The 26,153-nt window shown below is 41.3% G+C and overlaps 1 protein-coding gene and 1 long non-coding RNA gene across 2 annotated transcripts in view; one reads left to right on the top strand and one right to left on the bottom strand.

Annotated features, from left to right (window-relative positions):
- The window catches only part of LOC138738688 (exopolyphosphatase PRUNE1-like), a 202,997-nt gene that overhangs the window by 5,533 nt on the left and 171,311 nt on the right, over nucleotides 1-26,153 (bottom strand). The gene's annotated exons all lie outside the window — the stretch shown is intronic.
- Nucleotides 12,332-22,275, top strand: LOC138738666 (uncharacterized). The gene is made up of 3 exons (XR_011341671.1): nucleotides 12,332-12,469; nucleotides 16,982-17,041; nucleotides 19,417-22,275. It is a non-coding gene; the product is annotated as an uncharacterized lncRNA (long non-coding RNA).

The raw sequence follows: 26,153 nt of genomic DNA, 5'->3' as shown, positions 1-26,153 counted from the left end.
TTCAACTTGACTCCTGCCTTTCCAAGCCTTACTCAAATGTTTCCCTTGCCTAGTGACCCCATCTTATTACTATAACAGACATTCTTTTCTTTGGCTTGGCTTCGCGGACGAAGATTTATGGAGGGGGTAAATGTCCACGTCAGCTGCAGGCTAGTTTGTGGCTGACAAGTCCGATGCAGGACAGGCAGACACGGTTGCAGCGGTTGCAAGGGTTGGGTGTTGGGTTTTTCCTCCTTTGCCTTTTGTCAGTGAGGTGGGCTCTGCGGTCTTCTTCAAAGGAGGTTGCTGCCCGCCGAACTGTGAGGCGCCAAGATGCACGGTTTGAGGCGATATCAGCCCACTGGCGATGGTCAATGTGGCAGGCACCAAGAGATTTCTTTAGGCAGTCCTTGTACCTTTTCTTTGGTGCACCTCTGTCACGGTGGCCAGTGGAGAGCTCGCCATATAACATGACATTAAACATGCAGTAACCACCCCAGAGTCTCAGGGTCCTCTGGTTATAGCACGGGTTTGTGCATTATGCCCAGACCAACTTAAAAATCACAAAAATGGAATTTGACCACATGCAGGAGCTGGGTATAGTCCACAGATCTGACAGCTGCTGGGTGTCACCATTGCATATTGTTCCAAAAAATTTCCTTGGGATTGGTGGCCTTGTGGTGATTATCCTGCCAGAGCAATTCCACTGTGCCTGACCGATACAACATTCCCAATTTACAAGACTTTTCAGCAAGTCTCCACGGCAAAGGTGTATTTGCATAAATAGATCTAGTACATGCTTATTATCAGATTCTGGTGGAGTCTTCTGATGTTATCAAGACGGCAGGAATTACCCCTTTCGGCATGTTTGCGTTTATGCGAATGCCATTCGGTCTACGGAATGCAGCTCAGACATTCCAGCGGTGTATGGATCATGTACTCACTGGCCTCCAGTTTGTGTTTGTCTACATCAATGAGATTCTGGTCACATGTGGATGAAGAAGAGCACAATTGCCATCTTATCTCATTGTTTCAGAAGCGTGATGAATTTGGCACAGTGATCAATCCCAGTGAATGCATTTTTGGTGCTGTTGATCTTATTTTTCTGGAATAGAGAGTTAAGGTACATGGTACTTTGCCCTAATGAATCAAAAGTGCAAGATATTTGAGAATTTCCTACACCCATTACGAATGGCCAGTTGGAATGTTTTTTTAGGCATGATTAATTTCTACTGTCGCTTCCAGCCGAATGCCACAGCATCTTTATTACCTCTATTGCAACAACTACAGGTACACTATCCTTTATCCGGACATCTAAAATCCGGAAAGCTCCAAAATCTGGCAAGTGGGGACCGGCGGCCGAGGGAGACTACGGGATGCCGGGGGAGACTGCCGGTTGGCCGAGGGACCGGCGGTCGGGGGAGGTGGCTGGGGAGGGCGGCCAGGGAAGACAACCGAGGGACCAGCGGTCGGGGAGGCGGCTGAGAGAGACTACGGGTGGCCTGGGTAGATACAGCAGCAGAATTCAGGTGGGCTTTGCGAAATCCGGAAAAATCCGAAATTCGGAACACACTGTCCCCCAAGGGTTCCAGATAAAGGATTGTGTACCTGTAAAAGGATCCGAAAAGTCATTTCCAAAAGACCATCGACTTTGGGGGATGATGCTGTGCATGCTTTCAACTGTGTGAGACTATGTTTGTGAATGCCACGACACTTGTGAAGTGCCAGTTGATGAAGTAGGCAATGTGTTGAACACACATTTGTCCTCGTTAAATGTAAGGTTCAGTTCTTTCGCTGTTGCTAAAAATTTATTTAAGTTGTTGTCGTGCTCAGCCTGTGTTTTCCCACAGATAGTGACGTTATAGGGAAATGAACCCTGTAACTCATATGTCCCAACAATCTTATCCATTTCCCTCTGAAACACAAACACACCATTAGTGACCCCAAAAGGTACCCTCTTAAATTGGTATGACACCCCCCCCCCCCCATCAGCCTCAAAAGCCGTATAGGGCCATTCCCTTTTCTTAATGGGGATTTGGTGATAAGCTGCTTTGAGGTCGACAGTGGAGTACACTTTGTATTGCGCTATCTGATTAATCATTTCATTGATGCGTGGCAGGGGGTAGGCATCCAGGTTAGTGTAATGGTTGATTGGCTGTAGTCAATAGCCAGTCATCTCATAGTGTAATTTTTCAAAACTACTACGTGGGCCCGCCACGGACTCTTACTAGGTTCAATTATTTCCTCTTTACGCAGTCTCTGGGCCTCCGCTTTGATAAACTCATGATCCTCTTTGCTGTAAGAACAGCTCTTAGTGGCAATCGGCTGACACTCAGGGGATAAATCACTGAAAAGGGAAGCTTTGATCTTTAATGTTGTCAGACTGCAGTAACTAGCGCGGGGGATGGTAAGTGTGGGTAGTGGCCCACCGAAATTTAACACTACACTGTTCATCTGAGATTAAATATCTAACCCCAGTAACACGGGGGCGCAGAGCTCCAGCATAATAAAGAGCCAAACATCAGCAAGGCAATGTCCCTGCAAATTTAAAGTTACTTACTTTGGCTTGGCTTCGCGGACGAAGATTTATGGAGGGGGTAAAAAGTCCACGTCAGCTGCAGGCTCGTTTGTGGCTGACCAGTCCGATGCGGGACAGGCAGACACGATTGCAGCGGTTGCAAGGGAAAATTGGTTGGTTGGGGTTGGGTGTTGGGTTTTTCCTCCTTTGCCTTTTGTCAGTGAGGTGGGCTCTGCGGTCTTCTTCAAAGGAGGCTGCTGCCCGCCAAACTGTGAGGCGCCAAGATGCACGGTTTGAGGCGTTATCAGCCCACTGGCGGTGGTCAATGTGGCAGGCACCAAGAGATTTCTTTAGGCAGTCCTTGTACCTTTTCTTTGGTGCACCTCTGTCACGGTGGCCAGTGGAGAGCTCGCCATATAATACGATCTTGGGAAGGCGATGGTCCTCCATTCTGGAGACGTGACCCATCCAGCGCAGCTGGATCTTCAGCAGCGTGGACTCGATGCTGTCGACTTACACTTAACCCATACAGTTTTTGTAAGTTCACTGCAAGCCATCGATATCTTTCGGTTTGCTGGACATCTCCGCAAATTTAAGGCTCTGGCAACTTTCTTGTGGATATAGCTGTCATTACTTCCCGAGTCTATTAGGCAATCAAGAGTCTCACCATTCACCTCCCCATTCATTGTCAACCGTTTCAGTCCATAACATCCCCCAAGCTTTACAGTCAATTGAGCTATCACAGGGGATCTCACCTCACCATCACTTGAAGTTGATTCAGCCTGCTCATCTGAAGATTCCCCCTTTTCACAGATGTCTTCCATTCCTGCAGCTCCAGGATGCATTTTATTGGTGCTTCTCTTCTTCTTCTCATCAGTGGGAGTACTTTTCGCCTTACATGTTTTAGTGAAGTGGCCGAGATTCCCACAATAGCTGTAGGTAGCAAATCGAGCCAGCCACTTCTGTCTGGAGTGCCAGCTCTTATCACAGAAGTGCATTTTTCAGGGGTTCGCCCTTTTCTTTCCTTCTGGGTTCCAGCACTCCTGGATGTTTCCTTTTCGGTTTCTAGCATTTCACTGGACCACATGACACTTCTCAGTGTTTTGGCTAGAGTGACTGCCCAGTCGTAGGTTAAGGGTTCTGTCTCCAGCAGCCTGTCGGATCATCCAGCTTCAAGGCATTGCGGTGTTGTTGCACATTGACTGCCCTGACATCACATTCATTTGCCAGCGAGTCGAGAGCCAGTGCATAGGCAGCATCACTTTCCCCGGGTTTCTGGAGTCTAGTCAGCAACTGGTGTTGAGCAAGCACCACATTCCGTGACACTGCATAGTAAGCAGTCAGACGTTCCTGGGCTATAGCAGAGTGGTAGCTCCTTGCATTACAGTGAAAGGGACCTCACCCAGCAGAGAGTTCAGGTGGCCCCACTGTATCACCTCATCGACCACATTGTTTTGAACCATATAGTAATTGAAACAAGCAATCCAGTGGTTGAAAATTTCTCTGGCCCTCGGGGCAAACTGGTCGATTGTCAGCTGCTCTGGCTTAAGTGCAGCATCCATTTCTGCTAATAAAATTGAGGTGCCATTTGATGAAGTGGACAAAGATAATGTGGTCAAACAATAATCATGGCTTTTATTAGCAGAAACTCATGGTACAATAATGAAAGACAATAGATGCATATACAGTTATATCCAAGGGGGGGGTGTCCTTAACAGTAGAGATAATGCACAGCCAATGTTAGTACAGCAAGGCTCACCAGAGGGGAGACATGCAGCTTGGCAGACATTCACCACAGCTTGTACATCATAACTGTCAGCGTCCCCCTGCGGACTATGTGTGCAGGAGATCTGCCCAGCTGCAGCTCCACATGGACCACATGACGGCACTGGAGTTGCACATGGACTTGCATCTGGGATGCTGAAATGGTGGTGGTTAGCACTTTTAGTGAATTGGTCACACCATGATATCAGAGGCTAGAGAAAGATAGGGACTGGGTGACCAACAGTAAGAGAAGTAACAGGAAGGAAGTGGAGGAGTCTCCTGCGGCCATCAGGAGAAGGCAGCAGTAGCCGGCATCACGGCACCATGAGTGGCTCTGCTGTGCAAGAGAGCAGGAAAAAGAATGGTAGGGCAATAATCATAGGGGATTCCATTGTAAGTGGAATCCCCAGGAGTTTCTGTGGCCGCAAACGGGACTCTCGGATGGTGCGTTGCCTCCCAGGTGCAAGGGTCAAGAATGTCTCGGAGTGGCTGCAGGACATTCTGAAAGGGAAGGGTGAACAGCCAGCTAACATGACCTATATTGGTACTAACGATATAGGGGAAATAAAAACGGGATGAGGTCCTGCAAGATGAATTTCGGGAGCTAGGAAATAAATTAAGGAGTAGGACCTCAAGGGTAATAATCTCTGTATTATTACCAGTACCACAAGCCAGAGTAGAAATAGCAGGATAGCTAGAATTAATTTGTGGCTTCAGCAGTGGTGTAGGAGGGAAGGTTTCATATTCTTGGGACTTTGGAATCAGTTCCGGGGCTGAAGGGACCAGTATAAACAGGACAGTCTGCATCTGAGCAGGGCCGGGACCAATGTTCTAGGGAGTTTGTATGCTAGCACTGTGGGGGAAGGTTTAAACTAATGTGACAGGTGGATGGGAGCAAGTGCAGAGAGACAGAAGGGTGTAATATGAGGAAAGAAGCAAAAGGTGGCAAGGTGAAAAGCAAAAGTGGCAGGCAGGTAAACCGGAGCAAAAATCAAAAAGGCCACTTTTCAACGTAATGGTATAAGGGATAAGAATGTACTTTGTGTCTCAATGCAAGGAGCATTTGTAATAAGGTGGGTGAATTGAGTGAATATGATATAGTTGGGATCACAGGGACATGGTCTCAGGGGGACCGAGGCTGGAAGCTCAACATCCAGGGATATTCGATATTCAGGAGGGATAGACTGAAAGGAAAAGGAGGTGGGGTAGCATTGTTGGTTAGAGAGGAGGTAAACACAATAGAAAGGATATTAGCTTGGAGGATGTCGAATCGATATGGGTGGAGCTGCGAAACACTAAGGGGCAGAAGACGTTTGTGGGAATTATGTAGAGGCCACCTGACAGTAGCAGTGAGGTTAGGGATGGCATTAAACCGGAAATTGGAAATGTGTGCAAAAAAGGTACAGCAGTTATAATGGGTGACATTAATCTACATGTAGATTGGGTGAACCAAATTGGTAAGGGTAATGAGGAAGAGGATTTCTTAAAATGCATGCGAGATTGTTTTCTAAACCAACATGTCAAGGAACCAATGAGGTAACAGGCCATTCTACACTGGGTATTGAGTAATGAAGAAGGGTTAGTTAAATATCTTGTTGTGTGAAGCCCCTTGGGTAAGAATGACCATAATATGGTGGAATTCTTCATTAAGATGGAAAGTGACAGAGTTAATTCAGATACAAAGGTTCTGAACTTAAAGAAGGTTAACTTTGATGATCTGAGATATGAATTGGCGAAGATAGATTGGCAAAAGATACTTGAAGGACTAATGGTGGAAATGCAATGGCAATCATTTAAAGATAGCTTGGATGAAATACAACAATTGTATTTACAATTACAAATCCAGTTTATAAAAAGAATAAATCAAGGAAGGTAGTGAGTGCATCCGTGGCTAACTAGGGAAATCAGGGAGAGTATCAAATCCAAAGAAGCAGCATATAAATTAGCCTAAAACAGTATTCCTGAGGACTATGAGAAATTCAAAGTTCAACAGAGGATGACAAAAGGATTAATTAGGAATGGTAAAAGGGATTTATGAGAGTAAGATGGCAGGGAACATAAAAAATGACTGTAAAAGGTTTTATAGATATGTAAAGAGAAAGAGATTAGTTAAGACAAATGTGAGTCCATTACAGTCAGAAACAGGTGAATTGATCATGGTCAACAAGGACATGGCAAACCAACTGAATAACTACTTTAGTTATGGCTTCACTAAGGAAAACCTAAATAATCTTCAGGAAATAGTAGGGCACTAGGATCTAATGTGATGGAAGGACTGAAGGAAATAAGTCATGAGGTTGTGTTGGGTAAATTGAAGAGATTAAAGGCAGATAAATCCCCAGGGCTGGATAGTCTGCATCCAAGAGTGCTTTAAAAAGTAGCCCAAGAAATAGTGGATGCATTAGTGATAATTTTTCAAAACTCTTTAGATTCTGGATTAATTCCTGAGAATTAGAGGGTGGCTAACATAACCCCACTTTTTAAGAAGGGAGGGACAGAGAAAACAGGAAACTATAGACCAGTTAGCCTGACGTCGGTAGTGGGGAAAATGCTAGAGTCAGTTATTAAAGATGCGATTGCAGCACATTTGTAAAGTAGTCGGATAGAGTCAGCATGGTTTTATGAAGGGAAAATCATGTCTGACGAATCATAGATAAAGGAGAACCAATGGATGTGTTCTATCTGGACTTTCAGAAGGTTTTTGATGAGGTTCCGCACAGGAGATTAGTGTACAAACTTAAAGCACACGGTTTAGGAGTGGATAGAGAATTAGGGTTGACAGACAGGAAGCAAAGAGTAGGAATAAACGGGTTCTTTTCAGAATGGGGTACCACAAGGCTCAGTGCTAGGACTCCAGTTATTTATAATATACGTCAATGACTTAAATGAGGGAATAGAAAGCAGCATCTCCAAGTTTACAGATGACTTGAGGCTGGGTTAGCTATGCTGAGAATGCTAAGAGGATACAGGGTAACTTGGACAAGTAGATGAGTGGGCTAATGCATGGCAGATGCAACATAATGTGGATAAATGTGAGGTTATCCACTTTGGAGGCAAGAACAGGAGAGAAGATTATTACCTAAATGGTGTCCGATTAGGAAAAGGAGAGATGCAACGAGACCTGGGTGTCACTGTGCACCAGTCATTGAAAGTGGGCATGCAGGTATAGCAGGCAGTGAAGAAAGCGAATAGTACATTGGCATTCATAGCAAGAGGATTTGAGTATAGGAGCAGAGAGGTTCTACTGCATTTGTACAGGGCCTTGGTGAGACCACACCTGGAGTATTTTGTCAAGTTTTGGTCTTCTTATCGAGGAAAGACATCCTTGCCAAAAAAAGAGGGAGTGCAAAGAAGGTTCACTAGATTGATACAAGGGATGGCAGGATTTGCATATGAAGCCTAGATCGATGAGATTTATACTCACTGGAATTTAGAAGACTGAGGGGGGAATCTTATAGAAACATAAAATTCTTAAGGGATTAGGCTAGATGCTGGAAGGTTGTTTCTGACATTGGGGAAGACCAGAACCAGAGGTCACAGTTTAATGATAAGGTGGAAATCTTTTAGGATTGAGATGAGAAAAATATTTTTCTCTCACAGAGTGGTGAATCTGTTGAATTCTTTGCCACAGGAAGTGGTTGAAGCTAGTTCCTTATCTATATTTAAGAGGGAGTTAGATTTGGCCCTTGTGGCTAAGGGGATCAGGGAGTATGGGGAGATGGCAGGTACTGGGTACTGAATAGATGATCAGCCATGATCAAAATGAATGGGGGTGTAGGATTGAAGGGCCAAATGGCCTACTCCTACACCTATTTTCTATATTTCTATGTAAAACCCCAATGTCTTGCATCTGTCAATGCTGTGGGAGCAGTGTTAGAACAATAAATATGTGGACAATTAGAATCTCTGGCATTTTTTTTCAGCGAAGCTGTCATTGCCTGAGACAAAGTATGTTTGGTTGAGAACTCTTGGCGATCTATCTCGCAGTGAAACATTTCTGCTTTTTCTTGGGAGGCTGTCCTTTCACCATTTACACAGACATCAGCCTCTTTCACATACTGCGAGTACAACCATACATCTCTACTCTTCCAGAGAGATTTGGCACTTGGACTTTACCTTCCAATTTTCATCAGACATAAGGCACATCTGAGGAAAAGCAAATACCATGGCTGATGCCCTGTCCAGGCGCAACATTGAAGCCTTACGTACAACTACTTTCATCAATTTCACCACCATGGCTCGTGCACAGCACACTGATCCTGATCTCATCCAGTTTTGCCAGATCAACTTTGGTCTCCATCCACAAAATGTGACCCTGGATGAATCAGTTGAAACATTAGTCTGTGATTTTTCCACAGGAAGACCTAGGCCTTTTGTGCCCATGACTATGAGGCAGGAGATTTTTGAGTCTCTTCATTATCTATCTTATCCTGGTAGAAGAGTATCAATCAAATGAATTAGAGAATGTTTTGCTTGGCCTCTCATTAAATGGGATGTTGGATTATGGGCAAAGACCTGCTTGCTGTGTCTACACTAAAATCTCCAGACACACAAAATCCAAGCTGGCGAATTTTGTGGTTCTGGATTCCCATTTCCAACATGTGCACCTGAACTTGGTATGCCTACTTCCACCACCTCGGGGATATAATTATCTGCTCATGTGTGAAGACCAGACTACCAGCTGGCAGGAGGCCATTTGTGTCACTCACATCTCTGCAGAGACAATTGCTCAGACTTTCATGGATTGTTGGATTCCATCTTTCAGAGTTCCAGGCACTATTACAACAGACCAAGGGTCTCAATTCGAATCAGCATTGTTCCAAGCTCTCACTGATCTTCTGGGTACTACCCATATTCACACTGCAGTTTACCATCCTAAGGCCATTGAGTATTTGAGCATTCAATCATCCGTTAAGGGTTTCCATCACCAAAAGATTCACAGCAGGTGGTAGTATATCGAGATGAATGTTTGCCCGTGATTCTCCTTGGCGTGTTTACTGCTGTTCAGCAGCAGATCCAGTATATAACACTATGCTGACCTTGCTCAGTGATTTTGTGAATCTGAGTCCAGGGACAACATTCTATTATCCGGTGAGACACGTTGATCGTCTTCGGAAAAACTTGAGATTACTCCAACATATTCCTACACAACAAGTGTATGAGCTGGATGATTTACAATACTATACATGTGTTCCTTAGGCATGATGCTGTTTGCAAACCACTTCAGCCCATTTATGATGATCCATTCGAGGTCTTTTGCTGTAACACGAAGACTTTTATGATTAACAGAAATGGGAAAGCTGACATGGCTTCCAACAACAGGTTGAAGCTGGCATATATCGACAGTCCATGTTCTGCATCAGGGCCAGTTCCACCCCTGCCAGTCGGAGTATACATCACCTGCCTTGCAGTATTGTATGAGGTCGGGCCAGACTGTCAGCCCTGCAGACACTTAGAGTGGAACAGTTCCATTCAGTCGCCTCTTTGCATGGGTCAGAGGCTGGGGGACAGTCTTGTTCACGTACGTACCTGCATTGGGAACGGTGCCAGTCGCCATTGATATCTGTACCTGAGACAGCTCGCGGGAATAATAACACGGATACATGGGTTTAGTCAAGAGGGCTGCATATGTGGGGTGGATTTCAAACACAAGAGGAGGAGAGCGAGATCATTAGGATCACCCGTGTTGCAGTGATCCAATGAAAAGGTCAGAGGAGTTTTGCTGGGTGGTGTTTGGGGAGATGAAGAATGCAGTCTTGTGTCTGAAGGGAATAAAGATAGAGAACTCCATTTTGTGTTGAAAGAAAAGAATGAATGTATTCTTTAATTGTATGTAAATTGGGTAAATTAGTGCTGCCACAGCACAAGGGGGAGTTGAGATCAGTATATATTAACCTTGATCATCTGGAATGATTGAGACAGACTTGAGGGCCACAGTGGCCTGTTTTTGCTATTTTCTTGTGTTCCTGTGTATAGATTATTTGGAACTTTCACTAGAAAGATGGTGGACAGAGAATCGATAATGTTTTTAAAAGACATTGGATGAATAATTTAAATATTTAGGGCTATAGGAAAGATGAGGAAATTGAAAACAATGGAGTTGCTCTATTAGGAGTGGCATTCTATTGAGAGGCTGCAAGCAGCCTCTGCACTACAAGGATTCTATCATTTCACTTTACACATAATATTTGAAGTAGTCACGTTTTACACAATGACATTTTGAATATTATTAATTTGTTTGGTCAACAGGGCATTAGTAAAATATTGAAGGTCTGAAGAGAACAAAGAAAGGCCAATCTCATATCAAAAGAAATAGAAGGATCCACCTTGGAGTATACAAGATACTCCTTCAACCAATGCCAAAATAACAGGAAGTTGTAAACTAAAAGAAGGAAAGAAACACAAGAAGAAAATCTTCAAGCAAAAATTATGATAATCTTTTGGATAACACAACGGTAGGCAGCAAGGTTGGCATAGCAATTAGCGCAACACCTTTACAGCTCCAGCAATTGGGTCTAGGGTTCAAATCCTACGCTGTCTGTAAAGAGTTTGTATATTCTCCCTGTGTCTGCATGGGTTTTCCCCTTGGGCTTCAGTTTCCTCCCACCATTCGAAACATGCCAGGGGTGTAGGTTAATTGGGAAGCTGAATGTCTAAAAATTTAATAAAAAAATAAAAGCGAGTAGTTCATTCAAGATCCTGTGAGCTGCTTGTAAACAGAGAATTTTTCAATTCTCATTTATCCATTAAAATGGTGATCAACCAGAATTCTGTGTACAGTCAGGGTTATAAGACCCTTACCTCAGACCAAAAGCACCACCAATCTCTTCCCACCTCCCCAGGAGTATTGCAACCGGAGAGGAGTAGGACGACAGAAGAACAAGACAACAAGAGAGATGATGACATGCAAATATACAGACTTGCCAGAAACAGTTCAAGATGATTGGACAAAAATTTATTCCAACACTATAAGCCAAGAAGATGAATTTGGTCTTCAGCAACACACAGATCAAGAGATGTTAAATCTGCAAAGTAATTTAGAGAATTGATGGCATTCTTTTCCATAATTGTCCTAGAGATGAAGAGAGGTACAAAAGGAGCCACTGCTTCACTTCCATTACTGACAAAAAAAAACATTTCACCCCCAATGTTTCTCTAATTTGCAAAGTGATGGCAATAATCTGATATCAAAAATTTATTTCAAGTAACCATAAAACTGTCTATTTGGTGCCATTCTTATCATTTTAAGTAAATTATGTCAATATTAACCTGGCAAAATTGAGAACAAACTGACTTGTTTTGTTACAGGCACTTTACTCATGGAGTGCACAATATGGTATTTGGTGGTGCAGCTTCATCACTCTGACATGAAGGAACTGTCAGTTTGAAGCAGGAATCATTTTTCAGAAGACGACATCCTAATGTGTCTAATGAAGCCTTTCTGCTGACAACTCATTTACTATAAATACCCGACAATAATCAGGTGATGAGGGTTAATAAACTACTTAGATAATTAGTCCTGCACAAGCTGTGTGTGTGAAAGAAAGCAAGAAAAAATGTAAATGTCGAGTGAACATATCTTCATTTGTGCTATACAGTGTATTAATCTGCAGATTTCTTGAGAGGTTCAGTTCTGCATCAAGTTATAATGTGTTTGAATTGCTGTATAATAGGCTGAAAATTAGTGAACACACGCAGAGCAGCAGCCTGTGTGCCATTTGTTGCAAATACAAATTAATCTACAGTTAGTTTTTTTTAAAAAGAGAATAGGTTTCCAATATGACTAGCAAATATATGTTTCAAAAGCCATAATAAAGAAATAATTCCCCAAGTACCAAGTATTCTGTAAAGTGTAGATGTATAGTTGCAATGTTTAAACACTCTTTACATTAGCAATATTTAAAATTGTATAACCAAATTGTGAAAATAATACTTGTTACTTAATTTCCGTCCCTCCTAGGATTCACACTGATGGCTAATTTTCACAATCTCCTTCCTGTCGAACTTATCCCACCATGCGATGAGGCAACTGACTCTGCCTGTTCACATTCATTGCCAGAAAAAAGTTTATTGGCATCCATGAGCTTATTATAGATATATAAAGAGTGAAGCTTTATCATATCACACCATAATCAGTCTTCTCTTCTCCTCCCCTCTCACCTGCCTTGCATCTCTGAGACACAGGAAATGATAGGAATTCAGACAAAGGTGAGTGCCTTTAAAAAGCAAGTTAAGTGAAAAGTGATTTCTGGGAGGAGTAATTAAGATAAAGAGTAGTGACAAATAAAAAAAAAAGGTAGCTCAAGTGGATCAGCCAGCGAGTGAGCGGTCCAGTGTAGGAGTGGGACTTAGAGGCTTTGGTGTCCAGAGGTTGAGGATGAGCTTGATTCCAAAAAGGTAAGATCTTTGAATTTAATTAGGAAGAATTAATGGAGGCAACAGCTAGGGCAGTGTAATGCTCCATTTGCAGGATGTGGGAAATCTGGGACAGCACAATTGTCCCTGCAAGTGACAGATCCAGCTGCAGCTCCTGGGAGACTGTATTAAGGAACTGGAATGATTCCGAATCATTCACAGGAGGCAGAGGCAGTATAGAGAGGAGCTTCCGGGAGACAGTAACCCCCAAAAAGTCAGGAGGCAGGTAACTGGGTGACTGTTTGGAGAGGGAAGGAGAAAAGGCAGACAGTGCAGAGCACCCTTGTGGATATTCCCTCAACAACATTTATACTGTTTTGGATACTATTGTGGCAGTGGTGGGGGGGGGGTGGTGGTGGTGATTTACCAGGGACTAGTAGTGGTGGTCACATTTCTGGCAAAGAGGCTGGATCCTCAGCTCAGAAGGGAAGGCGGGGGGGGGAAGAGGAGAGTGATGGTAATTGGGGACTCATTGGTTTGGAGAGCAGATAGGAGGTTTGGTGAATGAGATAGAGGCTCCCAGGTGCCAGGGATGTCTCTAATCCAGTTAATTGCATTCTGGAAGGAGAGGACATGCAGCCAGATGTCGTGGTCCACATGGGGACCAATGACATAGATAAAAGTAGGGATGAGTTCCTGAAAAGGAATATAGAGATTTCAAAAAGTTAAAAAGCAGGACCTCAAGTGTGGTAATGTCAAGAATGCTGCATGTGCCAGTCAGTGTGTGTGGCAGATGAATGTGTGGCAGAGAGTTGGTGCAGGGGTAAGGGGTTCAGATTTCTGGATCATTGGGATCTCTTCTGGGGAAGGTCTGACCTGTACAAAAAGAAAAGGCTGCACCTGAAATGCAGGCAGGTTCTCTAGAGCAGTTGGGGAGGCTTTAAACTAGCTTGTGGGGGGGGGGGGGGGGGGGGGAGGGGCGGGGTGGGAATAAGAATGTGAATGCAGAGATCAGGGTTGAAGAACAAAATCATGGTGCTGAGTTAGTGAGGAAGGACAGGCAGAGTACAAAACATAAACATACCCAGATAGAAGGTTTGAAAGGTATTCATTTCAACGCTAGGAGTAAGGGGGGTGAATTTAGAGCATAGATCAGTGCATGTGTACGTGCGTGTATTTGTGTGTGTACAATTCTGGAAATTAATTCCCAAAGTTCAGTCTTTGAAATCCTGTGTTGAAACTCAAACTTTTAAACTGATGCACTGAGTGATCAGACTTCTGAAAATTCACAAGTCCTTATCAAGTTGCTTCCAGAGAAATGTCCTTTCATATGAATGGTTGTCACAACCCCCCTCTTTCTTGAGTAGAAGAAACAAAACATGTGACTTCCATGATGTTTCTAAAACCCAGGCACAGGTCAGATGAAATGACCATCAAAATGGTAACAATCAAAATGCAGGAATGATCCTGCTTCCTTTACCCAGATTTGAGTCAAATTAAAATTACCATTACAATGGTCTTGGTGTTTCAAAAATAATTTCTCCATAAAGGAGAATCATCAGAATTGTCCATTTCACAGAGCCATTCTACCTCTGTGTTTTATCAGATGACTCGCTGATCAATAATGAAACCTTTTTCTTTAAGTGTCCCAAACACTTGACTGATGATCAAATGTTCTCTATGTGTCCCATCAGTTTTCGTTAATAAATAGCCATTGTTCTTTTGTCTTCTTTCAGGCCATTAATTTTGTTTATAGTTATCACTTAATGGTGTCTCTTTGTGAGTTGTGAATGATTTGCAGCATGTTTTAACCCTTAAAGTGAAACAGGAGCTTGTAATCATTATAAAAGGAATAGGATGGGAAGTAGAAATGATGGTGGGGGGGGGGGGGGAATGTAGCATCACTGGGATAGTATCATGACCATAGAAAGGGAGGATGCTACAGAGGGAGTGTCCACTGAGTCAGTATGGGTGGAAGTCTGAAATAGGAAGGGAGCTATCACTGTGCTGGGACTAGTTTATAGGCCCTCAAATAGCCCACAGGACACCAAGGAGCAGATAAGCAAGCAGATTTTGGAAGGCATGGGAAATACGGGGTTGTAGTTATGGGTGACTTCAACTTTACTAATATTGACTGGCAACTACTGACTGCAAGAGGGCTAGATGGGGCTGAATTTGTCAGGTATGTTCAGGAAGGATTCCTAACACAGTATGTGGACCAGCCGATGAGAGGAGAGGCCACACTGGATCTAGTTCTGGTAATGAACCTGGTCAGGTGGTGGACCTTTGGAGGGGGAACATTTTGGTGAGAGTGACCAAAACTCCTCTAGCTTCAACATAGCTAAGAAAAAGGTTAAAAATAGACAAAACGGGGAAGTGTTATCTGGGGAAAGGCTAATTATGAAGGGATGAGGCAGGAACTAGCGAGAGTAAATTGGATACAGATGTATAAGGGTGAAAGCACAGAAGTGATGTGGAGAAAGTTTAGGGACCACTTGTGCCAGGTTCCAGACAGGTTTATCCCCTATCAAGAGGAAGAAGGAAGCATATGTTAGATATAGGAAGCAGGAAACAGGAAACAGGAAGGGTTCATAAGAAATATATGTTAGCTAGGAAGGAGTTTAAGAAAGGACTTAGGAGAGCACAAAGGAGAACTCCAAAGCATTTTATTCATATGTGAAGAACAGAAGGATGATGAGAATGAAGGAGGGGCCACTAAAGGATAAAGAAGGCAACATGTGCCTGGAGGCAGAGGCAGAGGTCCTAAATGACTACTTTGTTTAAGTATTCACAAGAGAGCAGGACCTTGATCAGAGTGATGTTGAAATAGAACAGACATGTGTGCTGGACAATGTGGAGATTAAGGAAAAGTAAGTGTTGGATCCTAAAAACATCAAGATTCATAAGCCCCCAGGGCCAGATGCGATATACCCCAGATTGTTGTGGGAAGTGAGAGAAGAGATAGCTGGGGGAGTAGCTATGATCTTTGATCCTCTTTGGCTGCAGGGAAAGTGCTGAAAGACTGGAGAATGGCAAATGTAGTCCCCTTCTTTTAAATAAAAATAATAGGGAGAATCCTGGGAATTATAGTCTGGTGAGTCTTACATCAATGGGTTGCAAACTATTGGAGAGAATTCTTAAAATATAGGATCTATGAGAATTTGGAGAAGTAAAGTCTGCTCAAGGATAGTCAGCATGGCTTTGTGAAGAAAGGTTCTTGCTTCACAAGTCTGAGGTTTTGGAGGAGGTAACAAAAGAAATTGATGTGGTCTACATAGATTTTAGCAAGGCATTTGACGAGGTTCCCCACAAGAGACTCATCTAGAAAGTGTTAGGTCTGCTTTGTTCATGAATGAGTGAGACAAACACCAGGCTGAGTCGAAATCAGGGTTCTTTGTTCTTTATTACCGGATTGTAACACTTGCGACTAACAAAGTTAGTCGGAGAATGCATTCTGCCGTTATCAGCAAAATGGTGATTTTTTATACCCTTGGATACATGCTTAGAACATCATCATATCATTACTTGTCCAATGACTAAAACTGTTGCTATCCTTTCCCTGCTAGCTTCCTGCCTCTCAATCCATCAATGTCTCTCTTATCTTGTAAGTACAAGGATGCATTCTGTTACTCCTTAGTACTGGGTGACTCCTTCTCCGGTCCCATCTCATGATGTTTTACCTAACAGGAGTACAAGGACACCTCCCCTTCTTGTTACTGCCCTGTACAGGGTAACTCCCTACACATTCCCATCTCATGATGTTTTACCTTACAAAAGACATGAGGCATGGGATCAGTGGAACCTTGGCTATGTGGATAAAAACATTGGTTTGGAGAAAGAAAGCAGAGAGTAGTAGTAGAAGGAAAGTATTCACATGGAAGTCCATTCAGAGACCCCTGCTCTTTGTGATATTTATAAATGACCTGGATGAAGAGGTGGAAGGATGTGTCAGAAAGTTTGAGGATGACACGAAGGTTGGAGGAGTTGTGAATGGAGCTGAAGATTGGCGAAGGTTACAAGAGGATATAGACAGGAAGCAGATTTGGGCAGAAAATTGGCAGATGGAGTTCAATCCAGGTAAGTGTGAGGTGATGCATTTTGGAAGGACAAACCAGAAGGCTGAGTACACGATTAATGGTCAGTTACTTAAGAGTGTGGATAAACAGAAGGACATTGGGCTTCAAATCCATACATCCCTCAAGGTCGCTGCACAGGTTGAGAGGATTGTTAAGAAGGCCGATGGGATGCTGGGCTTCATTAATCGAGGAACCGAATTCAGGAGTAGAGGTCATGTTGCATTTCTACAAATGTCTGGTAAGACCACATTTAAAAGTATTGTGTTCATTTTTGGTCACCTCATTATAGGAAGGATGTGGAAGATATGGAGATGTACCTTGGAATGGAAGACAAGTCTTGTGAGGCAAGGTTTGTAGAACTGCGACTTTTCTCTTAGAAGAGTAGAAGGATAAGAGGAGACTTGAGAGGCAGAGATGGGTGCACAGCCAGCACCGGTTTCCCAGGGCAGGATCAGCAAACACCAGAGGACATATGCACAAAATGAAGGGAGAGAAGTTTAGGGGAGACATCAGGGGGTAAGATGATTTTTTAAAAAACCACAGAATTCTGTGTGCCTGGAATGCCTTGCCAGGAATAGCGGTGGGGGCTGAAACAATATGGGAATTTGAGAGACTCAGGCACATGGATGAAAGAAAATAGAGGGTTACAGTGTAGGGTAGGTTTAGTACTTTTTTTAAAAAAAGGTATATAGGTCAGCACAATAGAGGGTCAAAAAGGCCTGTACTATGCTGTAGTTTTCTATGTTCCAAACAAAAAATGGGGTCAATAAGTTGTTTTAAGATGCACTTTAAGCCAAAGACAGACAGATAATTGTTGTGCTTTAGATAAAATATTCCAGAGATTAAGAGCCGAACAATTGTACCTTTGGCCACCAGTCAAGGAAGGCTTTGCACTAAAATTAGGAGAAAGGAAAAGGACAGATTTACAAATATAGGTAAAAATTCAAAGCTATCTATCAAGTATATTATTGATAGGAACCTTTCAATGCTGTTCAGCTCATTTCCTGATTTTGGAAATGCATGACAGGGGGTTGAACTTGTACAGTACAAGATGATCATGAAAGGAACATGATGTCAAAAGGGACTGAGTGCATGCCCCTTCACATTAGGATGATCAAAAGTCAATGCTGAAAGTCAACTAGAGATGAACAGCAGTTGCTGGAATCTGAAGCAACCCAATCTGCTGGATGAACTCAGCAGGTTGAACAGCATTACTGGGAGAAAAAAAGGCATCCTTCATTAGATTTCTGATGAAGAGTTCTTGACCCTCATTCTCTATTTTTTCTCAAGGTCTTCATCGATTGTACAAAATTGACAAATTGTATTTGCTTTGTTGACAATTCCCTGACTTTTACAAATTTCACCAATTCTACAGTTGGTGCATTTGATTATTTTCAAAAAAATCTTGTGACATTTCAAGAACTTTGGCAAGTGCTTGCCCATGATAGCCCGAACCAATCAAATTGACTGCACAAAACTGATGAGAACACCAAGTTCACATTTCAAAACTTTTTTCAATTGAAATTAAATCAATCAACTCGTTCCTCTCCCCTTCTGAGGAATTGTGCTTCAAGTTAACATTGTTAGAATTTCATCCACAATTCAACTAGGTATTGAATAAAAGGATTTTACCCCTTGACTTACCTGGACAGCTTGCATCTACACTGGCATACAAATGCACAGAGGAGCTCATTTCTTTGGGTTCTGATGAACCTCAGCTCAGACTGCTTGGAGCAGCAGCCAATAAGTGCAATCCAATGTGGATTCCTTCCACCATTGAAAGGATCACTAATGGAACAATCCCAAGTGAAGCAGCTGGGAATGGAGCCAAAAAATCAGTCTCAGAATGGAGATGGATGAGGGACAAGTTTTTCCCATGAAGGGTGATGATTATATGGAAGTTGCCAGATGGTAGAGGTTAAACAATTACAATGCTTAAAATACATTTGGACAGGTAATTACATAGGAAAGGAATAGAGGGATATGAACCAAGTGCAGGCAACAGGATTAGTGTATATTGGCAACACAATTGGCATGAATGAGTTGGGCCAAAGGACCATTTCTGTGATGTAGAGTTCAATGATTCTATGACTATGGATTATCTGAGAATTGCTGCAAGGTGACACAAATAATGTAATTTATTCCTAAAGAAATGAAATAATCTAGATTATGTTATTTAAAATTGTGAAGTAGAATGCGGACTGGTTTAATGTCACTGAATTTATTTGGATTCATATTGGAATGTTAAGAGAACTGTAGGATATGGAGATATTTTAGAAAAGTGGTGCCGATACAAAGATCAGTGCTTTTCTCTCCAAATGGCAGAGCAGATCAACAGGCCAACTTCTGCTTTATTTCCCCGATGTCCTCATATTATTGTCTTGTAAATATTACCAGCCTTCACTTCGATTTGGCTCGCCTATTATCGCCAAGTTATCAGAAATTGGTATTGTAATTTAAACACATTGTGAAACAAGTTATTAGCTTAAAAAGAATAGAATGCAGAAGTTTTCATAATATCAAGTTTTAGATACAATCAGCAACTGGAAAATTATTACCAATGAATTTATCAATTTTCAAATTAAAATTAGATTTATTTTGAGCTATCAAAATCATTTTTCATTCACAAGGTGGTGGGGGTGGGGTCCACAAAATCCAGTTTATTGCATTTCATCTGATCTGAAATTATTAATTTTAATATTACCCTTTAAAAATATTTTGCAGTGTTCAGCATCCTACCTCAACTGCTCTTCACTATCTCTGCTGGGGCTCATCACTACTCTCTGCAACTGGATTCTGGACTTCCTAAAGTCTGTCTGGGTTGGCAGCAGATCATCAAACTCCATCACACTGAACACTGGTGCATCTCAGGACTGAGTGCTCAACCTGCCACTGACCCTGCGACTGCAACACCGGATCCAGCTCCAACTAGCAGAGTCATCAAGTTTGCAGATGACATGACATTATTTTGCCTCATCAGCAACATTGAGGAGGGGCATCTCAGAGGTGTACAATCTCTTGAAAAGGTGCGAGGCTAACGACCTCAGACTCGATGCGAACAAGACAAAGGAGATGATTATTGACTCAGGAGGATCAGCGATGACCACCCTCCACTCCACATTACTAACTCGTGAGTAAAGAGCACCAAGTTCATAGTGGACCACTTAAAGGGTGACCTATCCTAGGCACATATTTCTTCACTCGTCAGGAAGGCGCAACAGCAACTGCACTTTCTGAGAAGATAGGGGCAGACAAGACTAGCAGCCACCATTCTATCAGTTTTCTACAGGAGAATGTTCTGGCCGGCTACATAACAGGGTGGTAAGATTGCTGTAGAGCACTGAATGAAAGGTCAATCCACTGGATCATAAGAGTGGCAGGGAGGATCACTGGGGTCTTCCCCCCCCTTCCCACCCCCCAAAATAAGCATGATCGACCTGGATTGTTGTCTGAAGAGGGCTTGCAAAAACCCTTATCATCCTGCACGTAATATCTTCCAGCTCCTCCCACCAGGAAAGAAATACAGGACAGTCAGAGCCAGAATCACTAGGCTAAGAAATAACTTCTTATCACGGGCAGTGAGACTGCTGAACGACCGATAAACTACTCGTGCAAATCCTCTGATGCTCTACCGTTTATTTAACAATACATATGTAGGTACGTGTGTGCAATATCTGCATGTATATTTGCCTGTTTTTGCACCAAAGACCGGAGAAGGCTGTTTCATCGAGTTGCATTTGTACAATCGGATGATAATAACTTGAACTTAATTTTCTCCCCCATATTATAAAATAGTCTGTCCAGTTATCAAAGGACAAGACATTGAATTTTGCTTTTTCAGATATTTGGGCTTGAATTCTGGATCTAATGATATTTTTCTCTCTCAGCAAAGCTAGTTTTGTTTCCTCTTCCCTATTCTGGCTGGTTCAGCTTTCACTTAAAAAAACAGATATTTTATTTAATGCCAGCTAACAGATCATTCATTCCCCTCCCACAGTTACTTATTTTCAGTCAATTTATTGAAAAAAGACATTGCTGATTGCTGAAGCATGTTGTGGATATTGTCACTTCATTGTAAGGCACATGGATGATGAAAATTGGGGATCATGACACCTGAACAATCTACAGAACTTACTCTCAAATGCATTATGACCTCCTTGTAGAGAAAAAGATTAGCGCTTTTTTTTAAAATTTGAGGCAAGCTTATTATTCTATTAAACCATGATTTTCTTTGCAACTACACACAAGTAGACAAAACAGAAGGATTACTCACTATGGCTTCAATAAACATATTGGCATGCAATTTGATTGAAAATATCCCATTGCCATGACCAATCACGTAAAATTCCATAGGCTACAAATTTCGTCAAGTGAATTTGGCATATGTTTGTTTGGCGGTCAATTTTTTGTAGCTTCAATGTCAATAACAACAGGTGCACGTTAGCAAACAAGAATAGCAATCAGTTGGCAATAAGCAAGATGCACAATCATGTGTACTTTAAACATATAAATTGTCCATTGTAGATGGCCAGGAAATGGGCCTGATTAATTTGGTATTCATTGTCAAATTCACCAATAGTTTAGTTTTGACAAAGTTTTTTTTAAATATACCCCAAATTGTCTGGCAAGTCAGGTGGCAGATGCAATTAAAGGTGGTAGGGTAACAAAGATTAAGTTCCCCTGCAATGTTCCAAAAGCAGCATTGCTTGGAGAATGATGTCATCTCACAGGCCGTTAACTTGGAAATTGGACACTGGTTTGATTGCATGGGTGGCACAGTTGAAATTTTTGCGGACAGGCATACTCCCATCACAAAACTAGAACATTCCGATGAAACCGTTCATCAGCTGAAATGGCGTAAAGGGAAGACCCATTTCCTACTATTGAAGGCTATTTTCATAAAAGTGAAAACCCATTCAAATCCTTTCTCAAAAGCAAACACAGGTTTCTTCGTAAAAGCGAATATTCATAAAACGGGGTATACCTGTAATGTGAAATGAGCCAGAAATGTTCATTGTTGTGCATTCCTTCATACCAAATAAAATCAATTTGTATTTGCATATTGCTGGAAAAGAGTATTATGCAATTGAATGCAACGAATTCTCAAGATAGCCCATTATGCCTCAAAAAGTAAAAGTTTAACTTTGAAATATCTTCTATTGCGAATTTTAACAAACCTTTATAAATATTAATGAACTTCAACCTTCATTGATTTCTGTCCTTTCGATTTCAGTTTTGAACACAGACTAGTTATTCAATATTTCCAGACTTCTCTTTAATTTGACTCACTTAATTTTTCTCAGCAGGGTGACAACAACATGTCTCCCCATCTGCATGACTCTCACAGTAGGAAAAACACACCATTTTATTTGCACATACATCACTGGTGCCTGTGAAAAGACTTGTCGCATTCCTACCTACCCCAAAAAACAAGTGGGAAAATGATGAAAATAATGATTAGGTTTTACTTTAACTGTTGCTTCTGAATTAGCTCACCTGTTTCTAATCTAAACTCCCTTTGAAGAATTGGCAAATATTAGTCAAAAAAGCAATAGATTGCTCATATTCCTTTCCTAAAACTAATATACTATATTTGTAATTTACATCCAAATGCTGCCAATGTTTCAAGCAAATTATTTTATAAACTATATGAATTATAATATTTTGATAGGCTCAAATGGAATCATGCAACCAACATTTTTCTTTAAATAAAGATACATGATGAAAACCAACAAGCAAATTCTTCCAAAGGGAAATGCCTTGGCCTCAATCCTCAGCTGTGGTATTACCCTTTCCTCAGGGATGCCACAGAATCTATGAATGACCCAAATGCCCTCAAGCAAGGGAAGGTAACTACAGTACAACTCCAATTATCTGATATTCTGATATATCTGATATTCCGAAATCCTCATTTTTCCAAAAAATATTGATCTGAATTTTTTTTTGAGCCGAACTGACCAGGACATCGGGCTGCCGGCAACAGTGGGGACCTCGGTGGGGAGGGGTCAATCATTGGCGAATGCCAGCATTTTTTGGTGAGAATTAAACATTATTTTAATGCTTAAAAGGCCTTTCCCTTGTTGTCTGTTGTTGTTCAAACACCATTACAAGTGATTTGCTATTGCTACTGGGCTGTTTTAAAAAAAATTACCAGTTATCCAAAAAAAAAATTTATCTGACATTGGCCTAGTCCGACCATTTCAGATAAGCAGAGTTGTACTCTATATTAAGAAACATTGTAATAATGTTCAAATTAAAGTAATTTATACCTCCATAAAAAACAATTCTTCAATGTTGAAGTCCAAGTTCAAAAATGAATGCCAGTGAGAAAGCCAACAGGAAATTAAAATCTGGGAGTAATATTACAGAGAAAAAAATGTATAACTATCTTCCTTTCAATAATAGCATGTCCCTTTTAATATTTCCAACAATGAGTAGCACTCATTGTAAAAATCCTTTTTTTAAAAAAAAATTGCTGTTATAATCTTGCCTTACTTTATTTTGTTGTCACAAAGCACAACTATTTAGAACACTCATGTATTCCTTTCATGTTACTTTTTAAACCACGCTACACTTAATTTCCTGGGTTCTACATCATCTTCAAATTTCATTCCAATCTCCTCTTCTCTACACATTTCTTCCATTTGATGGGCTACTCCCTCTTTTCAGCAAAATACACAAACTTAAAATTAGGGATTAGTGTAAAATGGGTAGTGGATGTTTGTCATATACTCAGCAGGCCATAAAAAAAAAAATTAGACATACAGCACTGTAATTTCGGCCCACGAGCCCACGCTGCCCAATTTACACCCAATTAACCTACAATCCCAGTACATTTTTGAAGGGTGGGGGAAAACCCACACAGTCACAGGGAGAATGTACAAACTCCTTACAGTCAGCGCGAGATTTGAACCCCAGTCCAAATCACTGATGATGTAAAGGTCTTGCGCTATCTGCTACGCCAACCATGCCACCCCCTAAAATACCTGTCTCCATGATGTCTCTCTGCAATGACTCCAACAAAAAGGTCAGGTATTTATTTTCAACTTCAGTTTTCCATTTCATCTCTGGTGTGAGGCCAAACAATCTGCAGTTCCTTCATCATTGACCTTCCATTATAAAATCAGAAGTGGCGATGATTGCATAATGTTCAATTCCATTTAATTATCCCAAACATTCATTTCTGTTTTCTACATTAATTAGTTATCTTTATTTTCATGTTATTCCTCTGTTAAATAGATCTCTACTTCATTTCTCCATTCCTGAGCCTCTGTTCCCAAGTATCTATGATTCATTTGCATTGTACTCTTGCATTCTGAAGAGAGAATGCATGATTTAATTGGCAATTACTGCATATTATAGCACACAAGTGGACTTCACTCTTGTCTTGCAACAATATTTATTTTTGTGTGTTCTGTTCTTGACCATTGTATATAATACTTATAAAAGAAAAAAAAGTGATGTAAATTGATGAAAAGATTTCATCACTTTATTATCTGCTGACCGTAACCAGAATCGGCCAACTTCTGTCCATCAAATGCCAGAAACCTATGAATCGCCTCCATGTTCCACAAAATACCACTCTCTGGCAAGCATCTGTCACCCCTTCCTAGAACCAATCCCAAACAGAGTCTTTCTTTGCACCATTAGCATTAAGTGCATCATAGCACAGTTCAGCAGCATTCAAAATCTTGGACCGTGCCTTATAAGATGTGCACCAATTTTTAACCCAAAGACTCATCCCAGTTCTAGTTTTTCTATTAGTTATTACAAGCTGGCAAAAAAAATCCAATGTGTATGCATGCTTATTTTCATTGGAAACTCTTTAGAAAAATAATCAATTAAACCCGGAACATAAAAGAAATATTTTGGATCAATAATTAAATATCTTTTGGAATTCAGAGAGAACTTTGAACTTTGAGTCATTCAACTATAGGTTTTTTTAAGAAAATACTGCAGATGATGGAAACCTAAAAATGAAAGCATGAAATGCAAAAAAATTCAGACTGCATCCATTAACAAAGAAACAGCTCTTACAACAGGTCAATGTCCTTTAATCAAAATTACTTACAGATCAGTGACCTAGGTTAACACAATTACACTCACATTTTGTTTTTCTATTATTCACTTTTCATCTGCTTTTCATTCCTTGATTCTCAACATTTGCACTAAGTGTCAATAAAGAAAATGGAGAGGTAGCAAGATTTCCAAGAGCTCAAACTACAGCAAAGGGCAGAAGAAGCAGACAAAAGGTCAAGCCTCAATTGCCCATTTTGGTAGAAAGTAAAGCAAGTTTTGTTGCTACTCTGATGTCTTGCAGTAACATGCGAGTCCAGTCAACTTCTGGAATATTGCAACCAGAGTGACAGAACCACAGTCAGAGACAATGCCAAAATTAACAATTTGCTAGACACATCAGGGAAAAAAAAGTTACAGCCATCAAAGTGAGCCATGTACTAAAGATTGTATTGTACTGTCTATGAAAACCAGACACACAACTACATTCATAAAACCACCTAAAAACAAGGTTTACAAGACTAGATCATCCTAATAATTATTTCCAGGTATATTGCATTTCTCACACTACCAGTAGAAGTGGCAGACTTTGTGAGAAATCTATCTATTCAATTCACTCATGGAAAGTCTTGGAGATATCAATTTCAAAAATGAGATCATTAAAAGGCTTGAACATGCACATCAACCCCCAGCTTCAGCATAAGTTTGCATTATAGAGAATGAATCCATGGTGGGGTTCCTTTAATGACAACAGATTAAAAAAAAAATAATTCTCAGCTTCATATGCAAACATTGGCCCAATCATCAGCCTTCAACTTGTCAGGGACTGGGGACCATTCATAGGACAGTGGTAATTGGGCCAATCCATCACTGGAAAACATAATTTTCTTACCTTCCCCCAGTTTTCCCTGACCTTAATGGCAACCTTTTATTGTAATTCACATGAGGAGAATCCCTCCCAGTGCTGACTTCCATCTCAGTAGTCAACATAGCAACAATGCAGTAGCTGTGAACCCTGCCCCATCCCCATGTTGGGAACTAGATTGGTTCCATTTTGATATATGGTCCTGTGTACATAATAGAACACTTCTAATGTATCTTTGTCCTATTTTCCAAATATTTCTGGAGAGCCAAGTGGGCATTAATGCCATGGGCATCACATTTAATACACCAAAAGGAGGCAAAATCCCACTTTTCGACATTAACAGGAAAATAAGCAGCTGGAAATATTAATATCAAAGTTTGAAGTGAATCATGAAGCAGCAACACAGGGTAGAATCATTTTCAAATCCATGTCATTTAATGCTTAAAGACAATGAAAGATAAATTTAAAGTTATAGATGGTAGAAATCTGAGCTCAAAGAAAATGTGAGATTGTAGATAGGAAATGTAAAAAGTAGGGAAAATTATGACAGATGAAAACATAGTCTGAATTTTTCCATGAT

Source organism: Narcine bancroftii, chromosome 1 (assembly GCF_036971445.1).
Source record: "Narcine bancroftii isolate sNarBan1 chromosome 1, sNarBan1.hap1, whole genome shotgun sequence".
In the NCBI taxonomy this organism is placed as follows: Eukaryota; Metazoa; Chordata; class Chondrichthyes; order Torpediniformes; family Narcinidae; genus Narcine; species Narcine bancroftii.
Note: the sequence above shows the minus strand (reverse complement) of the source record. Positions and strands in the feature narration are given on the sequence as shown.